Genomic DNA, 25,851 nt, shown 5'->3' with positions numbered 1-25,851 from the left:
TATTTGCATGCATACAGGAAGTTTAATTCCTAACTGACATGCAAATTTATTTAGTTAAATCCAAACTCAGACAAAGATACTGAGAGTTCTTATTCATATGAAATGTGGCCTTTCTATTGTTACTCACAAGCTCTATATGAGAGAGTTGATGAAATATAATGAAGACAAAAGAGCCAGATAGTCTCATGATTCTGGCCTTATTTGTTTCAATTCCCTTGAACTTTCTTGTGTGTAAGGAAACAGCTTTGTTAACAGATTCCCTTGTGATTTTGAAGAGTGATGAGAAAATTCCAAACCAACTCTTCACTTTTAATTTAATTATATTGATGGAGCCTTACACTGAGAATAACACTAGCTATCAATCAACTTTACCTACTTCTGTGTTCTGGAAAAACTCATCTCAGCTCTTTTTCCCCCCTTCTTTTATCACTGTCTTCCTTTTTGTGATTAAGCTAAGATAAACCATCTTTCCAAAGAGAAGTCAGTATTCAGTTCAAATTCATTTTTGGTGGCCAAAGCAAATGGATGCACTTTCCGTATGATGTAGCTCACCATTCACTAAGTTTTCATCTGTATTGTTTCCTCACAATTGGAACATATTTATGATCAATATCTTGTTTATGAGGAATGATTACTTCTTAGCCAAGGGGTATCACATAAGAAATTTCAAAAAAAAAAAAAAAAAAAAAAAAAAAAAAAAGAAAGAGAGAGAGAGAGAAAATAGTTTGCACCTGGCCAAGTTATTGGAACAGCCAATTCTTCATCCTCTACTACAGCCTGAATATCTGTTTTAATTACAACACTATATTTAGTTATTGATGAAAACTTCACATATAACTGCCATCGTATATAATTCAGAATTATATCAGTCTTGTGTTTTAAAAATTACATATAGGGGCGCCTGGGTGGTGCAGTCGGTTAAGCGTCCGACTTCAGCCAGGTCACGATCTCGCGGTCCGGGAGTTCGAGCCCCGCGTCAGGCTCTGGGCTCATGGCTCAGAGCCTGGAGCCTGTTTCCGATTCTGTGTCTCCCTCTCTCTCTGCCCCTCCCCCGTTCATGCTCTGTCTCTCTCTGTCCCAAAAATAAATAAACGTTGAAAAAAAAATTAAAAAAAAAATTACATGTAGTCCAAGTAATTCCTTGAAGTTCCTTGTAAATTAAAGCCACATTTTCTATAACATTAAAAACGGGCAAGAAGTTGACTTTTTTAATTATTTTTTTTTTAATATATGAAACTTATTGTCAAATTGGTTTCCATACGACACCCAGTGCTCATACCAAAAGATGCCCTCTTCAATGCCCATCACCCACCCTCCCCTCCCTCCCACCCCCCATCAACCCTCAGTTTGTTCTCAGTTTTTAAAGAGTCTCTTAAGGAAGTTGACATTTTTCTAGTAACCTATTGTTATGTGAACGTAAAATTTGATAAAATGCAAACTTTTTTTCCCACACGAAAAGCAATGTTCTAAGTGCTTTATTTGTAACAGTTTATTTACACTTATGTGTTAGGAATTATCATCTTTGTTTGATAAAGGAAGAAATGGAGGCACAGTGAAGTCAAAAAAATTGTCCATGTTCACAAAGCTAGCAAAAGTATTATCTAGATTTGAGCTCAGGCAGTCTGATGCCAGCCAAGTCCACAATCAAAACAACATATCCTACTGTTTCTATTACTAAACACAAATTTAATTTCCCCTTGGCTCTTTTTTCTTGTTATTAAAATGACATGATTTTTTTTAAAATAAGTTTCATTATCAACCTTTACTTTCCTATATAGTATCACAATCTTTGATATTGTCAGTCAGTGTTTAACTTAACAGTGTTATCTTTCAGGATTCCACTATGGAATGATAAACTTAAGTGAAATGGTGTGTTACTTTGAAGGTTCTGATGGATGAGCATGTTGAAAGTCTCTAGGTATAATCAGGAGTCTAATATTTGTCACTAATTTTGTAACTTTGGCATATCACTTGATTTTAGAATTCAGAGTTTAGAATTTCAGGCCTTAAAATAAGACAGGTCAATTAAGTATAAAACTTTTGCTTCTGAATCATTGAAACTTATCCCTGTGCCTGGATCATAATCTTCGGCATTATTACCATCCGTATCACTTAATGAGCACATCCTACATGATTTGAAAACATTATTACATTTAATTCCCACAATCCTGGGAGTAGGTGTTCGTTTCAGTTGAGAAGACTGAAGCTTAGAAAGGGAAAAGGATCCCAAATCCCACAAATCCCCAATCCCCAATCAGGGGTAAGGTGGTCGTGGAGCATTGTTGGAACCCTAGTTTATTCAATACTGAAATTCACATACTCCCCACAACAGGTTAGCTCATAAATAATTAAAGCAAATAAAATGATAACCAAATTCTCTTGACCACTGTACCAGTGTTTCTATCAGTCAGGGTCCAGTAAGAAAATAGAAATCACTTGTCAGAGACACGGAGAGAATCTAAGGGAAAGAATTATTAACTGCATATAAAGCTGTTACTTGTGTAACTAAAAGTTAAAAAAGAGAAATGTAAGAGATCACGGAGGTAGGAACTGCAGGAGGCAGCGCCACTACTATGGTCAGGGGAACAAAAGGAGGGAACAAAGAGAAGATATTGGAATTATTAAAATGTAGGAAGGGGACCCCCATAGCGCTAAAACTAGGAAGTCCAGAGAGAAGGTGTTTCTTGGCTGGTGCAGGCTTTCATGGAGTGGGGAACAATGAAGATGGTTTGAGAATGTTGCAAAAGCAGTAGACTGGATCTGGCTGGAAGAAGGACCCATTCTTGCTTCCCTGAATAAAGAAGCGCTCCTTATGTGTGATGTCTACCGGGACAACGCAAAACACGGGAAACAGACAGAAGAAGCAAATCCCATGTCCCTCCTGTAGCCCAACTGTCCTGATTAGTAGAACCTTACCTAGAGTGAGAGAGTAAAGCAGAAATGGTGATGGAGAGCTCAGCTCCAACCTCAGAAGGCAGAGAATAGAAATACAGTAGTTTAATAACTAGCACTGTGTTAAAATTAATTATGGATGTCATCCGCACTCCCAAGTCTATAGTACTTTGGGATCCGCCCTTCATACATCCATGTCTCTGTGGGAGAAAAATCTGTGCTTAAATTTGAGTGATCTGAGATTTTTTTTAAAGCTAAGCCTTTCTTCTTTCCTTCCTTTCTACTTTTTATCCCTCTGATACTTTAACTGCATCCCTTTCCATCCCAATCTTCTACCTCCATGAAATATCAAATTATGATTCATAAGAAGGAATGGAAAACAAAGTAAAACAAAGATTCAAAACAAACAAAAAAAATGTAGGAGGGGAAAGGTGAAAAAAACATTCCCTTATCTAGTAAGTTCAGACTTTATGACTCCACAAAACAACTTGTGTATTTGGGATAAAATATAAGGTAACTTTTGTTTTAACATTCTTAATGGAAGATAGAGAGAAAAATGTGTCACATGTATCCAGGGTCTATCTTCAATACTTCTCCCCAATACATTAAGCAGACAGCAAAATAAATTATTTGTATTGCCACAATTGTATTGGTGTCATAAATATTTTATTATTAAACTCGATTTTCTCATATAATATCCTTGTTGCTATAATTATTTTTGCCTTTAACAATAGTACTTGACAAGTATACAATGTAGGATAAATAATCAGTGTGAAATCTTACGTTTCCTTTATGAGAACTCAGCCAACGCCAAGGCATATAGATCAAATTCGTGTCATTCTCTTAAACTGATTCTGGAATATAGTTCTGAAAACAAATGCAATCGATGCCTATTTATTACATTCCTACCATGTGTCAAAGTTTAAGCACTGAGAATTAAAATGAGAATAAACTAGCATAAAATAGCATCTAGATATGGAAGAGATCAAAGACATTATGGAAAATATTATGTACAACTCGATGCCAATAGAGGTTAGCATCAAGATAAAACGAGAATGGAAATATTTTGCAAAGTATAAATTATAAATGATTCAAGAGGAATTTTAAAAAGCTAAACAATTGTTTATCATAAAATAACCAATTGTTAATCATAAATTGTTAATCATAAAATTGTTAATCATAAAATAACCAATATTTGTCAAAAAGTGATTTTCAAAATAGGTTGCAGGCCCGCATCTTTTAACAAACATATTCTAGCTTACTTTTAATGTTGTAGAACTTTATTAAATTAAAAGATATAATTTCCAGGCTCCTGGGTGGCTCAGTTGGTTAAGCTCTGACTCTTGATTTTGGTCAGGTCATGATCTCACAGTTCCTGAGATCCAACCCCGTGTTGGGGTCTGTGCTGATAGGGTGGGGCCTGCTTGGGATTCTCTCTCTTCTCTCTCTCTCTCTCTCTCTCTCTGCCCCTCCCCTGCTGTGCACTTTCTCTGTCTCTCTCAAAATAAAGAAATAAACTTTAAATAAAGAGAGATAATTTTATTTGGCAAGAAAACAGTACAGAAATGTTTAAAGCAATCTCAAATTAACGCATAAATACTGCGCACATCTATTTTTTATTCTACTTATTGGAAGGGAAGCCACAGTTCCTGTTCCTTTGCCCTTTGGTATAGAAGCTTAACATTAGTTTAATGCATCTGCTAAATCAATGCACCACCTACCTTAACCATGAAAGGAGTATATTTTCTGTTGACCAAGTTTAGACTAAATAAATAGACATGAATTGACCCCACATACACCCCTTCTCTTTCTTTGAAATTGGTTTGCCCTTAGAGAGTACACTGTCTGATGTGTTGTCTGCAACAAGCTAACTAGAATATTTTCTGTGCCTTACAGCACCTGTAGTTTCCGGCACCGTCAATGACTACCTGGTGAAGTCTCATTTGGGGACACAGGTTTAGGAAACTCTAAACATTTTATAACACATAAGACATGTCTTTCCAACTACCTTTATTGATAACGAAGGTGGCACTTTATCAGCTTAATGTGTTTTCTCTATTAGTGCTGATATTTATGGGGCTTCATAAAAACCCAACACTTCCTAATACCTTTTAGTTGAAGCTGAAAAGTTTATTTTCACATTTTTCTGGAAGAATAAATATGCCAACTAAATATCAACTAAATCTGAGGAAAATAGAAAGGAGAATATGGCTGCTTTTCTTTATCAGATATTAAAATATATTATAAAGCTCTTATAAATAAAATGTGTTGCTACCAAATGATCAGACCTTTCACATTAGGTGGCATATCAGGTGGCTATGGATAGTTCAGAACCCTTGAAAAGCATCAGGTGGAGGATGAACACGGAAAGTTTCTATGTGCAATTTTCTTTTGCTTTTTTTAAGATCATTCTTATGCTTCATTATAAAAATATCTATTCTGAAGTCCACTTTTAAATATCACAAAATGAATTCAAGATATCAAAAGATTGTGCTTTATATTGTCAGAAGACACCATCTTTGTTGCCCACTACTATCCCTCAGTATAATTGAGAGCAGATAATTGCAATAATATTTATATATTTTATTATTATTTAAAATTTATGTATTTAAATTCAAGTTAGTCAACATACAGTATAGTATTGGTTTCAAAAGTAGAACCCAGGGATTCATCACTTACATATAAAACCCAGTGCTCATCCCAATAAGTGTCCTCCTTAATGCCCATCACACATTAAACCCATCCCCCCACCTTCCTCCCCTGCAGCAACCCTCAGTTTGTTCTCTGTATTTAAGAGGCTCTTCTGGTTTGCTTCCCTCTCTGTTTTTATCTTATTTTTCCTTCCATTCTTATGCTCATCTGTTGTGTTTCTTAAATTCCACATATGAGTGAAATCATATGATATTTGCCTTTCTCTGACTGATTTATTCACTTAGCTTAATACCCTCCAGTTCCACCCATGTTGTTGCAAATGCAAGATTTCATTCTTTTCTAATGGCTGAGTAATATTCCACTGTAGATATATATGACACCTTCTTTATCCATTCATCAGTCAATGGACGTTTGGCTCTTTCCATACTTTGGTCATTGTCAATAGCACTGCTATAAACATTGGGGTGCATGTACCCTTTTAAATCAGTATTTTTGTATCCTTTGGATAAATACCTAGTAGTGCAATTACTGAGTCATAGTGAGTTCTCTTTTTCATTTTTTTGAGGAACCTCCATACTATTATCTAGAGTGGCTGCACCAGTTTGCATTCCCACCAGCAGTGCAAAAGGGTTCTCCTTTCTCCACATCCTTGCCAACATCTGTTGTTTCCTGAGTGGTTCATTGCAGCCATTTTAACAGGTGTGAGGTGACATCTCATTGTGGCTTTGATTCATATTTCCCTGATGATGCCTGATGTTGGACATCTTTTCATGTGTCTGTTAGTCATCTGGATATCTTCTTTGGAAAAGTGTCTATTCATGTCTTCTGCCCATTTCTTCACTGGATTATTTGTTTTTTGGCTGTAAAATTTGACAAGTTACTTATAGATTTTGGATACTGACTCTTTATTTGATATATCATTAGCAAATATCTTCTCCCATTCCATCGGTTGCCTTTTAGTTTTGTTAATTGTTTCCTTTGTTGTGCAGAAGCTTTTTATCTTGATGATGTCCCAAAAGTTCATTTTTGTTCTTATTCCCCCTGCCTCTGTAGACATGTCTAGTAAGAAGTTGCTACAGCCAAGGTCAAAGAGGTTGCTGCCTGTTTTCTCCTGTGGGATTTTGTTGATTTCCTGTCTCACATTCAGGTCTTTCATCCATTTTGAATTTATTTTTGTGTGTGGTGTAAGAAAGTGGTCCATATTCATTCATTCTTCTGCATGTCGCTGTCAGTTTTCCCAACACCATTTGTTGAAGGGATTGTCTTTCTTCCATTGGATACTCTTTCCTGCCTGGTCAAAGATTAGTTGGCCATATATTTGTCGGTCCATTTTTGGGTTCTCTATTCTGTTCCACTGGTCTATGTGTCAGTTTTGGTACCAGTATCATACTGTCTTGATTACAGTCTTATAATATATCTTGAAGCCCACAGTTGTGAGGCCTCCAGCTTTGCCTTTCATTTTCAATGTTACTTTGGCTATTCAGGGTCTTCTCTGGTTCCATACAAATTTCATGTTATCTGCTGTAATAGCAGGTCCACTTTACTAGGACCTGACTGTTTGAATTTCACTTTCCTTTAATGCTGTTTATATATGCACATATCATTTACTTAGGTCCCAGTACATTAGGGACTAATTGTCACATTGAATGGGGCACACTGTTCCTAGAGGGTCCTTACCTTCAAAATTTATAAGCATAATTTCTTTTTGAATCCTGAAATCCACTTCAAGAAATGGGATATAAGCCCAAACCTATGTAAATGACATCATTCAAGCAAATTTACTCAGGATAGGGGAGTATGTTTCAGAAGAGAAAATGCTTTTTAATGAATCACGGGTATGACTAAATTGGAATAGCCAATTGAGATATCACAATAAAATAGAAAACATACTCCTAGATTATCCAATTCAACATTTATTTATTTATTTATTTATTTATTTATTTTTTTTTTTCAACGTTTATTTATTTTTGGGACAGAAAGAGACAGAGCATGAACGGGGGAGGGGCAGAGAGAGAGGGAGACACAGAATCGGAAACAGGCTCCAGGCTCTGAGCCATCAGCCCAGAGCCCCACGCAGGGCTCGAACTCACGGACCGCGAGATCGTGACCTGGCTGAAGTCGGACGCTTAACTGACTGCGCCACCCAGGCGCCCCAACATTTATTTATTTTTGAGACAGAGAGAGACAGAGCATGAACAGGGGAAGGTCAGAGAGAGAGAGGGAGACAGAATCGGAAACAGGCTCCAGGCTCTGAGCTGTCAGCACAGAGCCCGACGCAGGGCTTGAACTCAGGAACCGCGAGAGCATGACCTGAGCTGAAGTCGGACGCTTAACCGACTGAGCACCCAGGCGCCCCAAGATTATTCAATTTTTAAGAACAGGTTATAGTATTGTGTTTTCTCCACCTCTTATTTAGAATTAGGATTGATGAGAAAATGATTAAAATGTGACTAGATGTTGAAATCCTATAATTTGATTAAATTCTGTCTCTTGATCCTAAAATCCTATGTGCCGTTTGGAAAAATAAATAAATCCTGAAGGTTTTTAACATATATTCTAAAATGTTGCAATATTGGAGTTATATATTTAATAAAATATTTATATATTTATGGTGCATGCAAAATTAGCCAAAGAATAAAAGAATAAAATCTGTATAATTCAATGGACTTGTCTTAACAAATTAACCAAAAGACAATAACCAAGTGAAAGACATGACTAAATTCACTATAGTGGTATGAGTACCTAGGGAAGGTGATCATAAAATATTATTTCATAGATCTGATCGGTTGAAATAAATGCCGTTTTAGTTGGAGTGTTTATTCCTCCAAGCACATGTATTAATGGCATGAAGCAAATTAAAATATTAAGCAAAATACATTTGAATATAGTGTCAATTCCCTAAGTATCTTGACTTCATGAAGAAATGTTACTTCTCTATTAACCTTATGTATTAGTCTACTCAGGCTTCTATAACAAAATACCAGAGAAGGTGGCTTAAAAAACAGAAATTTATTTCTCATAGTTGGGAAGACTGAGATCAAGAAGTCCAAAATCAAGTTTCCTGGCTTACAGATGGCTGTCTTCTTGCTGTGTCCTCACGTTTGTTTTGTTTTTGTTTTTGTTTTTGTTTTTGTTTTTCATAAGAACAGGATGGGAGCTCCATCCTCATAACTAATTAGCTCCCAAAGACTCCACTTCCAAATATCATCACGTTAGGGGTTGGGGTTTCAACATATACATTTTGAGGGAACACAATTCAGTCCATAGCACTCTCACGTTGATTTAGTGATAAGACATTACATTATAATTTATTTGAAATCATGTGCAAGTAAAAAAAAAATGTGGGGGTGCCTGGGTGACTCAGTTGGTTGAGCGTCCAACTTTGGCTCAGGTCATGATCTCGCAGTTTGTGAGTTCAAGCTCCACATCGGGCTCTGTGCTGACAGCTCGGAGCCTGAAGCCTGCTTCGGATTCTGTGTCTCCCTCTTTTTCTGCCCCTCCCTCAATCACACTTTGTCTCTCTCTCCTTCAAAAATAAATAAACATTAAAAATTTTTTTAAAAATGTAAACTAGGGGCGCCTGGGTGGCGCAGTCGGTTAAGCGTCCGACTTCAGCCAGGTCACGATCTCGCGGTCCGTGAGTTCGAGCCCCGCGTCGGGCTCTGGGCTGATGGCTCAGAGCCTGGAGCCTGTTTCCGATTCTGTGTCTCCCTCTCTCTCTGCCCCTCCCCTGTTCATGCTCTGTCTCTCTCTGTCCCAAAAATAAATAAATGTTGAAAAAAAAAAAATTAAAAAAAAATAAAAAAAAAAAATAATAAATAAATAAATAAAAATGTAAACTAAATGTTCATATTGTATGTTGGAATAAATACTAACTAGTTAAAATTAAATAATGTTATTATTTTGATTTATTATAAATCTGTTTTCTTTAACTCAAAAATATATCTGCCCATATTCAGCAAATCAATAAGGGATTTTTTCCTAACTAAAGATCTCAAAATGCATTCTCAAATTTGAAAAAAAGGGGTGTCTATTACAAATTGCTTTTATGTCATTTATTCAGAGTCAGAACAGATCTTGCATTTCTACTCTACACAACAGCTCTCCCTTAATTTTTTAATGTATTTCTAAACATACTTTCATCCCATCCCCTACCCCTTCATGCTATAAGATCTATCATTTAATCCAATTCTGCATAATCAGTTAATATTTTCTCCCTTACCTCTTACCAAGCCAGAAATCTAGATATTCCCCAGGAAATACTTTCTTGGGAAAAGTTGGAAAGAAGTTGTCAAGTCCCAGGGTAACTACCATGTGGAAATTCTGGAGCCTCCACTCTCTGTCCTTTGTCAGCAGCCTTATCGAGATTATCGCTGTGGTAGAGGTGTCTAGTTGACTTCCCAATCTCCATTCTCTGTTTCTTCAGTGATCAAAGAATCCACTTTTATTCCAGGTGAAGGACCAGGATTTTATTTTTATTTCATTTTACTTATTCTTCCTAATCTGATGTGGTTCATTTATTTTGTAAAATACAATTCATATGTTGTCCAACTGTCAAATTTCTATCGAGTTTCCCATTACTCGCTCTCACTTTCTCTATTAATCTCTTCATAGATGAGAAGCCAACATTTTGTAGGCCAGCATCATCCAAGGATCACACTTTAAGTAGTACTGTACTATATGATTCCATGCCCTAGCTTCTTACAGCCCACCGTAGTCAGTGAAGCATAGGGATTTATAAGGTGAGACCTCAGAGAAAGTTCCTTAGGAGGAGTACAGACAGCTTGTATGTGTTCTTCTTGCCTTCGCTGTTCCCACTTCCTATCTGCAATGTAGGCCTAGTGGCTGGAGCTCCACGATACCACTGTACCTTGATAAGCTAAGTATAGTGGACACAAAGGTAGGAACCTGAGGCTCTGAAAACACTGTGAGACCCCCAGGTGTATTTTGGACTCCTAGCCCCTGGATTTGGTAAGAAGTTTCCAACTTCTTCCTTATTTAAGCCTCCGTTGTTTCTAACCTCGGGTGCTAGCTGTGAAACATTATGTCTATTTGATATTGACATGTACAAGAAAATGCATTTTAACAATCTGGAAGATAGATAAAATGAGTCTAGAAATTCCACTTGAACAGAAGAGAAAATTAAGAACAGTTCAGTGAAGCTCCAAGCCCAGATTAAGAAGCCTGAGGGTATTCATCAAACTGATTAATTAATCAACAAGTCAGAACAGTAAGGAGCGTTGACTACTAACATAGTCTTCATTTGGGCTAAGTAACTGGAAGCAGAACTATTTGCCTTAGATTAAATAATTGAATGTTAGCCCTGTAACTGAAGAGATAAGAATTATAGGCCACACACATTCCAGGAGAAAAACAAACAGAAAATCCATCCAGATACCATATCTTTCTGTATCCCATAATCCCCAGATAGGATACAAAAAAAAAAAAAAAAAAAAAAGTAATAAAGACAACTAAAATGTAAAGATTAGCAGATAGTTTTGAATGAACACCAAACATTTGAAAAAAAAAAACAACTACTTGAAGGAATGGTAACAAATCAAAACAGAAGCAACACCACCCTCAAAAATCTTTTATAGAGCAAATAGAATTTAAAAATCAGAAAAAATATAATGAACTCCATACATTTCAGAGAATATCACATTAAAAAAAAAGAAGAAGAAGAAGTAGAAGGGTGCCTGCGTGGCTCAGTGGGTTAAGCGTCTGACTCTTGATTGCTGCTCAGGTCATGATCTCATAGTTTGTGGGACTGGGCTCCGTGTCGGGCTGGGTGATGAAAACATGGAGCCTGCTTGGGATTCTCTCTCCCTCTTTCTGCCACTCCCCCACTTATACTTTCTCTAAAAATAAATAAACTTTAAAAAAATTAAAATAAAATAACTAGAGATCATGGAGTTTTGAAGTGCAATTTTGAATTAACTGAACTTCCAGTAAAATATTTTTTTTCACTTATTTAATAAATATTTACTGAATGTCTGCTTCTAAGTTCCAGGTTCCATTTCAGGTAACTGTTGAATTGTATTGTAATTTGGAACAAAACAATACAGAGCTTTGTTTTATATAATTTTATTGCATGTAGGTAGAGACACAGTGAATAAAAAATGGACTGCTACTGTCCTTTCTTTGAAACCTACTTTAAAAAGAAAAAGAAGGAAAAGAATAAACAGAAAAGGAAACTGAATCGTCAGTGAAACTAGGAAATAAAAACAAGCACAAAATAAAATCTATGAAAACAAGGCTGTCCGATGCAGGAAAATTGAACCTGGTTCATGAAGATGTTCAAGAAAACATTTATGCCTTGCAAGGTGTCAGGAAATACACATTGGTCACAAGTAGATGGTACTTTCCACAAAGAATAGCTGTCATCCAAAGAGGAATGGGTGTCGTTTTCTTACAAGCATGTCCCTGAGACTACCTAAAACCTTAGAATGGGAGAAAAAAATAGGCTGAAACTGGAAATATAATGATATGCTGTCTTTGCAAGGAGCAGGCGATCAGGATGATAGCATAAAGAGGAAAAAGTAAGTTAGAATCGGCTCTGCAGTATTACCTTAGGTATATGAATACCATCTTGCTAAATCCAGTGGTTTGTTCTCGATCATCATTTTGGTGGCCATTTCTACTGCATTTGACAAAATAGATAATCATTCCTTGTCGAAATCCTTTCTTTCTTTAGCCGTGGTATATCAAGCACCCTTCATTTTAATCCCACTCCTTTTGTATTTCCTTCTCAGCATCCTTTTCAGTCTCCTCTTTTCCCTACTTCCTAAATAATGGGTTGTCATGTGCTTAATTCACAATTCCTTTCTTTCACTACCAATACTCCCTCCTTAAGTGATGTCATCTGGTCCTATGGTTAGTACCATCTGCATTCTGACAACCCCAGGATTTATCTGCAGCCCTAACTTTTCCCTAAGAATTTGATTAATAAGAATTCCATGCTTAATAACTCTACTAGACTGCCCAACAGTCAGTTAAAATTAAGATGCCCAATGTCCAACAATGAATTCCCAATTCTCAATACTTTCTATGCCCCCATATCCCCTAGGGGGAAAAAATGAAAAGAGTAAGGTAAAAATAAAAGTTCCTGCTGATCCATACAATTGTTTAGGAGAAAATATAGCTGTCATTCCTGAGTCCAATCTATGTTCCATCTCCTTTCCAATAAGGAAGGATAAGTGTTGATAATATTGTTTTTTTTTTTTTAACTCTTAGACCCAACTATTGATGCTAATATTTGGTGGGAGTTTGAAGAGAAAAATGGTTTGGATGGTTTTAAAGTATTTCCCCTAAGATATACTTCTTTACTACAAAGATTAGTAATGTATAGTCCAGAAACAGCAAAGACCATTATAACCAATTGAGTAAGTTTAATATCCCAACTCATAAGATTATCATATTAGTCTCATAAACCCCTTGGTAAGACACATGGACAAAGAAAAAAAAGTACTTAGTATTATTGTCAAAACAGCATAAATTCGTCTCATTTTGATCATGAGAAAATATCAGACAAACCCAAATGGAGGGACATTCTAGAAAATAACCGATAATTCTCCAAAAGTTTCAAGATCATGAAAGAAAAAAAAAAGCTTGAGGAATTATTGAAAATTGGAGGACACGAAGAGAAATAAAAACTAAATGCAACCCTAACACCTATTAGAATAACCAATATCCAGAACACTGACACCAGCAAATGCTGGAAAGAACACGGAGCAACAGGAACTCTCATCCATTGCTGGTGGGAAGGCAAAATGGTACTGACACTTTGGAAGACAATTTGGCAGTTTCTTACAAAACTGAACATATGCTTACAATTTGATCCAGATGTCACACCTCTTGGTATTTACCCTCATGAATTGGTATATATATATATATACACACACACACACACACACACACACACACACAGTATATATATATATATATATATATATATATATATATATATATAAAACACAACACTTATATTTTGATAAGTGTTCAAGTCATGAAATCTTATGTTTCAAACATGAAAACATGTTTTCAATTTGTGTGGACATAAAATGTATCTTTTGTGTTTATAGTAGATGTTTCATGTTTATAGATGTTTATGGTAGCTGTATTCATAATTGCTCAAACATGGAAGTAACCAAGATGTCTTTCAGTAAGTGAATGGATTAATAAACTGGTGTATCTAGACAATGGAATATTATTTATCACTAAAAAGAAATGAGCTATCAAACTATGAAAAAACACAGAAGAAACTTAAATGCATTTCATTAAGTGTGAAAGGTCAATCTGGAAAAGTGACATAATGTGGGATTCCAACAGTCCTTTGCCTTTGGAAAAGGCAAAACTATGGAGATAGCAAAAGATTAATGGTTTCCAGGGGTTAAGGAGGAAGAAGGCATGAATAGAGCATAGAGAATTTTTAGGACCGTGAAACTATTTGATAATACATGTCACTTACATTTGTCAAACCCATAGAATGTACAACACTAAGAGTAAACCTTAGTGTAAACTCTGGACTTTGGGTGATAATGATGTGTCAGTGTAGGTTCATGGACTATATAACAAATGTACTAGTCTAATAAGAAAAGTTGATAATAGGGGAGGTTATCCATGTGTGGGGACGGGGGCATATTAAAACACTGTATTTTCCACATAATTTTTTGTGACCTAAAATTGCTCTAAAAATAAAGTTTCTCATAAATATGGAGAACAAACTGAGGGTTACTGGAGGGTTGTGGGAGGGGGGGATGGGCTAAATGGGTAAGGGGCACTAAGGAATCTACTCCTGAAATCATTGTTGCACTATATGATAACTAATTTGATGTAATTTTTTTTAAAAAATTAAAAAATAAAGTTTCTTAATTAAAAAGTAGGTAAATGTAACACAGTATCCTAGATAGTCTTCTAGAACAAAAAATGGACATTAGTAGAGAAACCAGTAAAATTTGAATAAAGAATGTTATTTCCTGGTTTGACAATATCCTGTTAGTAAGGTGTTAACATTAGTGGATGCTGGGTGAGCAGTAAATAGAAACTCTCTATCCAAAGTTTGCAACATTTCTGTAAGTTTCAAAATAGTTCAAACTAAAAGCTTTCCAAAATATGGACATACTGGTATGGAAGATTTGTGTGGTCTGTGAAGAACTAAACGCCACACTTTTTAAATGTTAGATTTCTCTGGAACTTGTTTTAAGGATAAACTTAGCTGATGAAAGAATTAAAACTTGCTGCATACGATATCCTTGTTTACTGACTCCTGAGAGGGCACAGTTTTCATTTCATGGTAGAAAGGAAGTAGAAACGTGAGGAGAGTTCATGCCTTCTGGGTAGGAAATTGACCAAGGGTAAATAAGGGCCAGCGACTGGGCTTTCCGCAGGTCTAACCCCATGGTAATGTTCTACTACATTTCCCTATTACCAAAGTTCCCTGTACAAAATTATATCTTATCTGTGTCTGGGCTTTCCAGAGACCCCGTAGTCAGAAACATCCCTAATTTCAGCCTAACTGGCCTTCTGATAAATTGGCAAGATTGGAAACTTTTCCTTTCATAGGTGTGAAACACTCTGGTGTCTGAAGCTTCAAATAAAGTACATGCGACTCCCCATTTCCCATCCTTATTCTGAAAATAGAATAAGGGAGTGGACTTCTTGCTTCAGAGTAAATGAAAAGAAGTGAAGTCCCCAAACCCCATTGCCCTCCCATCCAAGCTCTCAGTAACCAGCCCCTCTTTCATGGACAAAGCTCAAATATGAAGTGGAAAGAATTTTAAAGAAAATGCAAAAGATCTTTTAAAAAATAATATCCAATGTACATCTAAATTCAATAGATGGGTGATGGGTATTAAAGAGGGCACCTGCTATGATGAGCCCTGGGTGTTGTATGTAAGTGATAAATCACTAAAGTTTACTTCTTTTTAATTTTTTGACGTTTATTATTGAGAGACAGAGACAGCGCATGAGCAAGGGAGGGGCAGAGAGAGAGGGAGACACAGAATCTGAAATGGGCTCCAGGCTCTGAGCTGTCAGCACAGAATCCAACGCCAGGCTCCAACTCAGGAACCACGGGATCATGACCTGAGCCGAAGTCGGAGGCTAAACTGACTGAGCCACCCAGGGGCCCCACTAAATTTTACTTCTGAGACCAATGTTGCACTGCATATTAGCTAACTGAAGTTTAACTTACAATCATTAAAAATAAAATAAATTCAATAGCAAAAGTGGACTGAAAAATTATTCATTTAAGGCCCACCCATTGGCAATCATTTTATCAATTCATTTTTTCAAATAAGTAAATCCCAGAAAGAAAGTTGACGATCATTTTCTACAGTTTTACACCAACATGTAGATTTTTTAAAAACATTAATATAAAACATACTAGTTTCCAAAGAGAGTTCAGAAGAATATACACATACACATAAACATTTGCGCATATATATACATATGTATACATAAATACGTATATAATTTTTAAACCAAAAATAAACAGTCCAATTGTCCTTATGATGACAAAGGCTATCCATGCTGTGGGAGAATACAAAATTATCTAGAAAAAGTGTACAGAATTATAAAGAATAAGGTTTCTACTAAATCAATGCTAACCAGAGATGTCATTATTTATGAAATCACAAGTGAACAAAGAGCAGACCTAACATGATTTGAAGATAAAAATGCTCTTAATTCAGGTATCTTTTCCCTTTTCTTTTTTCTTTTTTTCTTTTCTTTTTCTTTTCTTTTCTTTTCCTTTCTTTTTCTTTTCTCTTTCTTTCTTTCTTTCTTTCCTTCTTTTTTATTCTCTCAGGATTCTCTCCTGGATATATATAAAAGAGAATATATATATATATATATATATATATATATATATACCCTGCCCGTTCCAGAGGATGAGGGTGGAAAACAGCCACCTGAGTAAAAGGCAGTTTTCACACTTTGGCTATTAGCTGAGAAGAAATTTCCTTGGGGATATTTGTATGCATTTGCCACTAAATTAGATGTCGTGGGCCTTTTTTTTTTTTTTTTTTTAAATTTTTTTTTCAACGTTTTATTTTATTTTTGGGACAGAGAGAGACAGAGCATGAACGGGGGAGGGGCAGAGAGAGAGGGAGACACAGAATCGGAAACAGGCTCCAGGCTCTGAGCCATCAGCCCAGAGCCCCACTCGGGGCTCGAACTCACGGACCGAGTGATCGTGACCTGGCTGAAGTCGGACGCTTAACCGACTGCGCTATCCAGGCGCCCCGGGGCTTTTCATGTCTAAACAGTGTTAAGCTGAAACAGTGTTCAAGGGTAAAATTTAGACTTATCAATTTGAAGATTCTTTCTTCAAGACGTAGTCCAATCTATACTTTGCATTTCGTAAAACACTGCTTGAAGTGGAAATCAATTCTTAAGTTAATTTAAACTCAAAGTTGTTTGCGTATCCAAAAGTCTCAGAGCTTTTTAAAGCATTTCATTATAAGATTCCATTAGGGACAAAAATATACTTATGAAACACAAAGGTTACATATTGAATTTATATATGTCATAAATAAAGCATACTCTGCACATAATATAGAGACGGGAGTAAAATTTAACCAGGCTTTCACCGGTAATGTCGTATCAGTCAGCTATTTGATTAAAGAAATGGAATATTAATAAATTAGTGCAAGCTGCCAGAATGCTTGTCAACCTCCCTACCTCTAGTTCCTTTCTGTCCTCTGAGAATTGTTCACACTTTCCAAATTGTATTTTCCAAAATCAAACCCAAATTTTTTGTTTTTTATTTATTTATTTTGAGAGACAGAGAAGAAGGGGGAGAGAGAGAGAGAGAGAGACAGAGAGACAGAGAGAGAATCCCAAGCAAGCTCCATACTGTCAGCACAGAACACACAGCGCTCGAACCCATTAACTGTGAGATCATGACCTGAGCTGAAACCAAAGGTCGGAAGCTTAACCAGCTGAGCCACCCAGGTGCCCCAAACCCAATTTTTAAAAACACATAACAAAGAAATATATAAATGGCAACCAGAGCTCATTTTGGTAATGTTCTTCCACCCTTGGTCTCCCATAAAAGAGAATTTATTTTAAACTTTAGGGGAATTTAATGAAATGTGAGGAGAGAAAGTGCAGTTCCTTCAAGAGAAACTGTACCTTGAAAGTAGAAAGTATCTATCTCTCTCACTCATGCCCTCATGCTTCGTCTCTACTTCAAGGTCATTTTCTCTAATTCTAGCTACCTTTCTAAAAAAAAAAATTAATGTTCATTTATTTTTGAGAGAGAGAAAGAGAGACAGAGAGAGAGACAGAGCATGAGCGGGGGAGGGACAGAGAGAAGGAGACACAGAATCCAAAGCAGGCTCCAGGCTCTGAGCTGTCAGCAAAGAGCCTGATGTGGGACTCAAACCCACAATGACGAGATCATGACCTGAGCCAAAGTTGGACACTTAACCGACTGAACCACCCAGGAGGCCCATTTTTAAATTTTTTTTAAATGTTTATTTATTTTTTGAGAGAGAGAGAGAGAGACAGAGCATGAGTGGGGGAGGGGCAGAGAGAAAGGGAGACACAGAATCCGAAGCAGGCTCCAGGCTCTGAGTTGTCAGCACAGAACCCAGGAAATTCTATCTTTCTGATTGGTGGGTTTCCCAATGGTTCAAACCCAGATTCTTCATCTTCACAACACCTACTGAGGAGCCTGACAATATTCTTTATTCTCTGACACCTGATTTCATATTCCTAAGGAGAAAATCAAATTTTCCTACGTTGACTCAATTCCTTAACCAAAAGTGGAAGATTCTGAAGGGTACACAGTATCACAAAAGTTTCATGCCTCAAAAAATAAAGAAGGGGAAAACACTATCTAACTCAAATTCATTAAATTAAAAAAAAAATTGTAAAGCATTGTCTTTAATTAACATAAATGCCCAAAGCATCAACAAATTAAGTCCAGAAATATATATATATATATATATATACACATAAAAAGATAGCATATCATGTCCCAAACTGAGGTTTATCTCAGGAGTTGAGAGTTGTTTTAATATTTAGAACCAATCAGTGCAATTCATTACATTAATAGAATAAAGAACAAAAGTATATAATCATCTCAATAGGTGGGGAAAAAGGTTTGGCAAAATTTAGTGCCCATTGATTATTTCTTTTAAAATAAAATTAAAACTATATCTGCAATATGATAAAGGATATTTAGAAAAACATACTGCCAATGTAATATGTAATGGTAAGATATTGACTTTTCTCTTTAAGATAGAAAATGGAGTATGGATGCCTAATCTCACTTCTCATTCAGTATTAAGCTAATGATCCAAATGCAATTAGGTAACAAAAACTAAGATAGGAATTATAAATATTAGAAGGAAAAAAATAAAAACTACTCGTAGTGGATAATTTTATGTGTCCTTTTGGCTGGGTCATGGGGCCCAGATATTTAGTCAAATGTTTTTCTGGGTATTTCTGTGAAAGTGGTTTTAGATGAGATTAACATTTAAATCAGTGGACTTTGAGTAAAGCAAATTGTCCTTTATAATGTGGATGGGCCTCATCCAATCAGTTGAAGGCCTTAATAAAGACCGGCCTCTCTTAAGCAAAAAGAAATTCTGCCAGCTGACCAGTTTATACCTTGAACTACAGCTCTTCCCTGAATCTCCATCTGCCGATCTACCTCATCCGATTTTGTACTTGCCAAGCCTCTGCAACCATGTGAAAAAATTCATTAAAACAAATCTCTCTTAATGTATAAACACCCATCTTGTGGGTTCTGTTTCTCTGGAGAATTGTAGTTAATACGGGTGTTTATACAACAGAAATAAAACTCTGTGTCTAAAAAAGAATACACAAAACTTTTTTGAGTAGCTTTATTTTGAAAAGCCCCAAACTAGAAACAATACATAACTCCACTAAACTGGAAACAACGTATAACTCCATCAACAAGAGGATGGATAATGAAAAGTAGATCAGATGTCACGGATTACTTTCAAAAATATCGGATGAAAGAATCCGTACACAAAAGAGTACATTCTGTAGATCCCATTTAATGAACTTCAAGCACAGGAAATGTTAATTTACAGTGATTGAAATGAGAACAGTTGGTTGCGGGAGCAGAGAGAAGGTGCGCAGGACGCGTAGGAGAAACGAGATTTCTACGTGAAATATTTAAGGTTTATGCATTACACATTATAAACTTTCATTTCATTTAAATAAAAAAGTAAAGACATATGTAAGTAAATGTCTCAACAAACAAACAAACAAACAAACAAATAAGTAATATGGGAGCAGGGTGAAATTTTAAATTATGTGATCGGGTCTGGAAAGACCTCACTAAGAAAGTGACTTTTTTTTTTTTTTTAATTTACATCCAAATTAGTTAGCATACAGTGACTTTTGACAAAGACTTAATGGGCAGAATCAGTGAGCCATGAAGCTCTCTGAAAAAAAGTGTTCTGGTGGAGAGAACAAGTACAAATATGGCAAGGCAGGAATTTGCCTGGCATGTGGGAGGAAGAACGAGGAGACTGGGTGGCCTTGGAAGGGCTAGTGAGTGCACTGGTCATTGTAAGGCCTTGTAAGTTATTTTTCGGGTTTTGCCTTTTATTTTGAGTTTCATGGGGGAGTCCCTGCGGTGGTTTAGGGTAAAACTCACATAGTGCACTCACGTGATGAAAGATAGCTTTGTAAAAACCCTTTGCATTTCGAAAAATTCTTTTCACTTTGGCATACATAAAATTAAACAACAATTTATACATTTGGTGATCTAAATGATGAGCTTTAGTCGAGTCCAACCTCCTTTATCATAGCGCCTACTCGGCAAGCATTAAGGTGGAAATAATTAAAAATATTACTGTAATTCTGCAATTCTGTCACCATTCTTATCAATATTTTTAAACAATATCACGTAAAAAGAAAGTAACGTTATCCTAAAACCCTCACAAGCCCAGATGGTAAGCAGCATAGAAGCTTATTTTGTAAATTGCAAAATCCTCAGTAACATGAATGAGATTTGCATCTGTGCATTTGTCTTGTAGGTACAGATGCAAGTGTTGGGCCAATATAAGCAAAGGAAGTTTGAATTCTTAACGTTGCCCATTGGTCTTCAGTCTTTCCAAACAACATGTAACTAAAATTTGATTCTTTTGGTAAGCTTAGGAATGAAATAGTTCCCAGATATGCGTTTATTTGCAGACTTAGGGACTTTTCAACCCAGTGTGTATAATGCTGAATAATGGCCCCTGCCAGATATCTGCATCCGAATCTGCATCAGAAACTATAAAAATTTGTGTGATTGAGTTAATGATCTTGAGATGGAGATATTATGCTGGATTTTCCAGGGGGGTGGTCCAGGAAAGAGATCAGAGAAGGCACAGAATTCAATGATGGAAGCAGAATGAGATTTGCAGGTGCTATGCCACTGGCTCTGAAGATGGAGGAAGGGGCCATACGCCACAAAATGTAAACAAAGAATCTGGGAAAGAGAATTCGAAAGGATACACTCTTCTCATATCCTTCAGAAAGAGCCCTCTCTTCTGACGCCTTGACTTTGGTCCAATAAAACTGATTGCAGATTCCTGACCTTCAGAACTGTAAGAGAATAAATTCGTGTTGTTCTAAGTCAATAAGTTCATGGCAATTTGTTACAGCAACAAAAGGAAACTAATATATCCACACTGTGAAATAGATATCTACAACTTTTTTTATAGTGTACATCAACAGCTATCAACGAAAAATTGCACCAGATTAAACAAGCGAGGACAGTTTAATTAAAGACTTGTAATAGTGGTCAAAACTGTTTGAATCGGGGACAGAAGCAAAACTCAACTCCACTAAAACAAAAGTCAGGAGAGTTTCTCAGCAATGGGGTGAGTTGGTAAAAACGTGTTGGTCAATGTGCTTAGACTATGTGTGTTTACTAATTGGCTTATACTGAAGTTAATATTCTACCCTCCCAAAGATGCTGGGAGACAGTAGCCCTATCTTTCTTGATTAGTTGTATCTCAAAAGGATGGCTCTCAGAATCTTGAGAAAGACATTCCTGTGTTGTAATCTTGGCAAGAAGCTGGAGGAAGATTTAAATATCAAAGTGCCAGAGAAAGAATTTATAATTGTGAGTTCTCTAAAGTACATGCTCTCAGAAAAAGGATAGTGACCTATAATCAGGAAAAAAGCCTACCTAAAACTTAGTCAAGTTGAGCAGAACATGAGAGCCATCTTGGTCAATTCCTACTAAAAAAATGCTTGGTCAAGGCCAAACCAGATATTTATCTCAGTAGAATTTACCACATATACTAATCATATTTATTCATCCTTTATATTGAAAATCTGGAACTTTTAAAAATTAGGGTAATACATGAATACTTGCCTATTAACAACCACAAAAAAAATCATTTTAAAGAAATAAATTGAATGTGCCACTTTAAAGTCTTAAAACATATATAGAAATCATTTCTGATGGGATGCGCTTTTTGTTGTTTGAGCTATTAGGAAGCAGAACTATTTTACAGTTCTGAAGTTATTCTATGACTATGTTCTCTCTTAAAACAGAAGAGACCTAGGAGTAAGAGAGATGTAAAAAGGCTATGCACAATTAGAAAGAAATGAAAACAAAAGCTTAAATTAAAATACTAGCCGAAGAATATCGATGCTTTTTAGAATAATCCTCAAGTGTGCATATTAATTATCCCAATATTTGTTGAACCAATATTGTGACCCTGAGGAAATAAAATTATAGATAAAAAGTACATGTCCTTAAAATATACACAAACCAACATATGAAAATAAACAAATTGCAAGATAGCCTGATAAGTGACATTTCAGAGATAAGAGTGAGACAACTGTGGGTCACAAAAAATAAAATATCTAGTTCTGCCTCAAGGAATGAAGTAACATTTCACTAAGGAAGTAATATTGGAACTGATTCTTAAAGATGAATAAAAAAACACAAGGTGGAAAGTGGATGGGAAAGCCTTTTCAGGGGAACTAGCTTGTAATGATTCTTAAGATAGAATTAAAGAGCCTTACTTGTCAAGATTATGGAGAGTTCACTTTTGCAAAAGGAAGGCTTTGTTAACAGATAATAGAGATAAAATCAGCGGAAGTAGTTGCAAAAGCAATGGTGGTGAGAGAAGTAAGGATACAAATTGAATATATTAGAATAGAAACAATAGAAATAGCTACCTTTTCCTGAGTGCTACTATGATGTTCTAAGGGCTTTCAACTCTTTATCATATTTAATCATTTGATATATGAAGAAGATTTTATGTCTGTTTTACTGATGAGGAGCCCAAGGTTTAGAGGAGATAGAGAATGGTTTAAAAGACTGAAAAAGCATGTGTGCTGTAAGAAATGTATAGAGTAATCCTTAGTAACATGATACAAATCAGAGATCAATAGCATCGTGTTTATTTTATTTTTATAAGAAAGAGGAGTGATTGGGTCAGTTTTATCTTCTGATAAAACAGTTTCATGGAAATATAGAAGGTAAGACTGGAGAGTTGGCAATGAAAGGAAACTGAGAGACTCCTGGCGAAGTAGCCAGTACAGTGACCTAATTAATAGTTTGCGTGAAAGCTTATATGATTCTTAAGATGAGTTTCAAGTATTATCTATCTTTGGAATCTCAGAACCTCAGCCCAAAGCCAGGCAATGACATTGGATACCTGTTTTGCTGAGTTTAACAGAAATGAATAAATGGACTAAAACAATAAAACATCTGGAGAAGAAGGGAAAATAGTATAACACAACATAAATTATTGTTGAATATCTACTAGGTGGCTCATGCTTACATTAAAAAAAAAATTTTAATCATCAGAGAAATATTTTAAGATTATTAAGTAATCTTGGAGATGATAAAACTAAGCCTCATTATTCATTGAAGGAAAGAATCATCCACCAAATCCACAGTGTCTATAGGCTTGTTGAGGATGGCCTCTGCCAGCTGGGATTGTTCACATGACAGTGGCATCATTTTAAAAGAAAGAGCATAAAAATTGCAAGGGCTCTTGATACTATTCCAGAGCCAGCACATTGTCATTTCTACCAAATTTTGTTGCAGAGAAGTCAACATAGCAGCCAAATTCACAGGAAGGGGGTAATAGGTTCTATCTCTTGATGGGAGAATCTGCAGTTTCATTTGAAAGGGTCCAAATAGAGAAACAAGTGAATATTTGGGGACATTTTTGAAATCAATTGACCAAAATGAGTGAGTCTTAAAGTTCCTCTTTTGGCCCTTGTAGCTCTACAGGGTTAAAATAAACCGAAGTAGAAGACTGAGTATCAGAGTATGATTTTATGTTTAAGGCAAAGTTGGTCTAAAAGTGGTTTTTGAGGCAAAGTTGATCAAAATCTAGGCTCCTACTTATAGGATCCCAAGTACTTCTGTGGGTGGCACCTTATACCAAGATAAGATCTGTTGGGGACCTCTACAATGATACCTAGAAATTTCTGCAATGATAGAGAAATAAATCCACCCAATTTCTCTGCTACATTACTATGATTAAGTTACATACCAAAATGTGGCCAACAAAAGTAACTCCCTACAGCTTCCTCCGGTTTCAAACATTTGCTACAAGTTTCTCCTTGGAACAGCCATGACACAGGACCAAATCTGATGAAAATAAGTCTTCTTTATTTTTCATTTACTCATTCATCTATCTGTTCAACAATGTCTGGATAATAAAATTCAGCAACAAGGAGTTACCTTAGCTTTATGCCATCTAAGTGAGAAGAATGACATTTATGAATCAGGCTGATCACTGTTCAGACATGTGCCCAAAATCTGATACTCAACTTTTATATTGATTATAGTTATTTTTCAGTTTCCTGGCGACAGCGTGAAGGTAGTAACTCTGACAGTGCAATAAAGAGAACAGTCAGAAGAAAGAAGCATTTTTTAGGAATGGTTCGGTGAGAATATTATACGCACTAGAGAAAAAGCCCATAAGAGACATAATGTAAAAGAAGTCAAAATCTGCATAAAGTGCATATTTGGTGGTTCTAGTGAAGACCAAGAGGGTCATCACCAAGAGGAGGAAGCATTAGTATTCAAAAGAAGAAACAACACATTTTTAAAGAGATAAAAAAAAAGTAACAAAACTTGTGTCAGAATCTACAGAAAGTTTTATAAAAGAAAAAAAAAAGGAGGGTTTACTTGAAATAGGTTATCACTGATGCCTGTAAACTCAGTAGTGCAGGTAATGAGCTCATTTTCTGATAAGTGCGATTTGGGAAGAAACAAAGAGGGGTTTGAGTACAGGCAATATGAAAATTTCAAAACAGATTTGTTTGGGGACTGAAAAAAGCCAAGCCAGTGGGCACTGGGGAGCAGTTGAGTCTGGTCAGCATGACTCTTCTGGATCTAGTGAGCTCTCGGCACAGCTGGCTCATCAATAGTGCTAAGCAGTGTCCCCAAACAAGGGTCAAAACAGTTTAGATAACTGCGTAGAAATTTTCTTTTCAGGTAAAATCACTGAAAACACTCTGAGTGTGTTATCATTCAATGTTGCATAAAAGTATCCTGATAATTTACAGTGTAAGTGCATTATGAACACTTTTATTAGTTCTCTTTCTCCCAGCTTGCCTGCAGGTTCCAGTGTGCAAATAACTCTGAGTTAGTTCTATGAAAGTGCATTAAGTCTTTGAGGTTTAATGCGCTAGGGTGGCATTCAGTTCCTCAGAGTGGTAATTTACTAAATAGTAGGGTGGGATGCGATCTTCCTTATCCAAAGGAGTGAACTAGAGCAAAGAATTAAGGGTCACGTCCATATTCAAAAAGCTTAATATAGAACTGCAGCATCCGAGCTAGTGAACATAGGGCAAGAGCACTACATAAAAAAGAAAAGTGAGTTTCCCTTTGATAATATATTATTTCCAATTGGCTAATAAAAAGGAAAATGGCATATAAAAAGCATGCAATTTTTCTAATTAGATCAGCATGATCTCTGCAGTCTTCTCCAAAAGTATTCAATACTTTGGGCTATTTAAATCCATTTAAGCTTGTTTTGAAAGGAACTAAAGGGAAAACATACTTTCAATGGTGTATATAGCTTTCTTTTTATCTAGGACAAAGGAATTCTCTCCTACTTATGGAGCATCTTGTCTACAAGCAACAGGGATTTATTTTGCATCAGTTCAAGCTGTCCTATCTGCCAAAATGATACATGTTCAATGACTTTTAAAACCACTCGAACATCTCCATTCAATTGTGCTCCCCCCACCAGGCTTTTAGAAAAGCAGGAAAATTGTTTTAATATTTTGAAAGGCATCCATTAGGATGACTCCGTTTAAAACACTAAGTGGCTTAATGGTATTTTCAAT

At 36.0% G+C, this 25,851-nt stretch overlaps 1 long non-coding RNA gene across 1 annotated transcript in view; it reads left to right on the top strand.

The window, feature by feature from the left end:
* Positions 1–21,392, top strand: part of LOC147575960 (uncharacterized) — a 31,218-nt gene extending 9,826 nt beyond the window's left edge. Inside the window, exon 3 of the long non-coding RNA XR_015241989.1 lies at positions 21,240–21,392. This is a non-coding gene — a long non-coding RNA (uncharacterized LOC147575960). The remainder of the gene's footprint in view (positions 1–21,239) is intronic.
* The last annotated feature ends 4,459 nt before the right edge of the window (positions 21,393–25,851 follow it).

The sequence above is a fragment of the Puma concolor genome, chromosome D2 (genome assembly GCF_028749965.1).
Source record: "Puma concolor isolate L17-30 chromosome D2, mPumCon1.1.hap2, whole genome shotgun sequence".
Classification (NCBI taxonomy): domain Eukaryota; kingdom Metazoa; phylum Chordata; class Mammalia; order Carnivora; family Felidae; genus Puma; species Puma concolor.
This window is presented reverse-complemented; position numbering and strand designations above follow the sequence as displayed.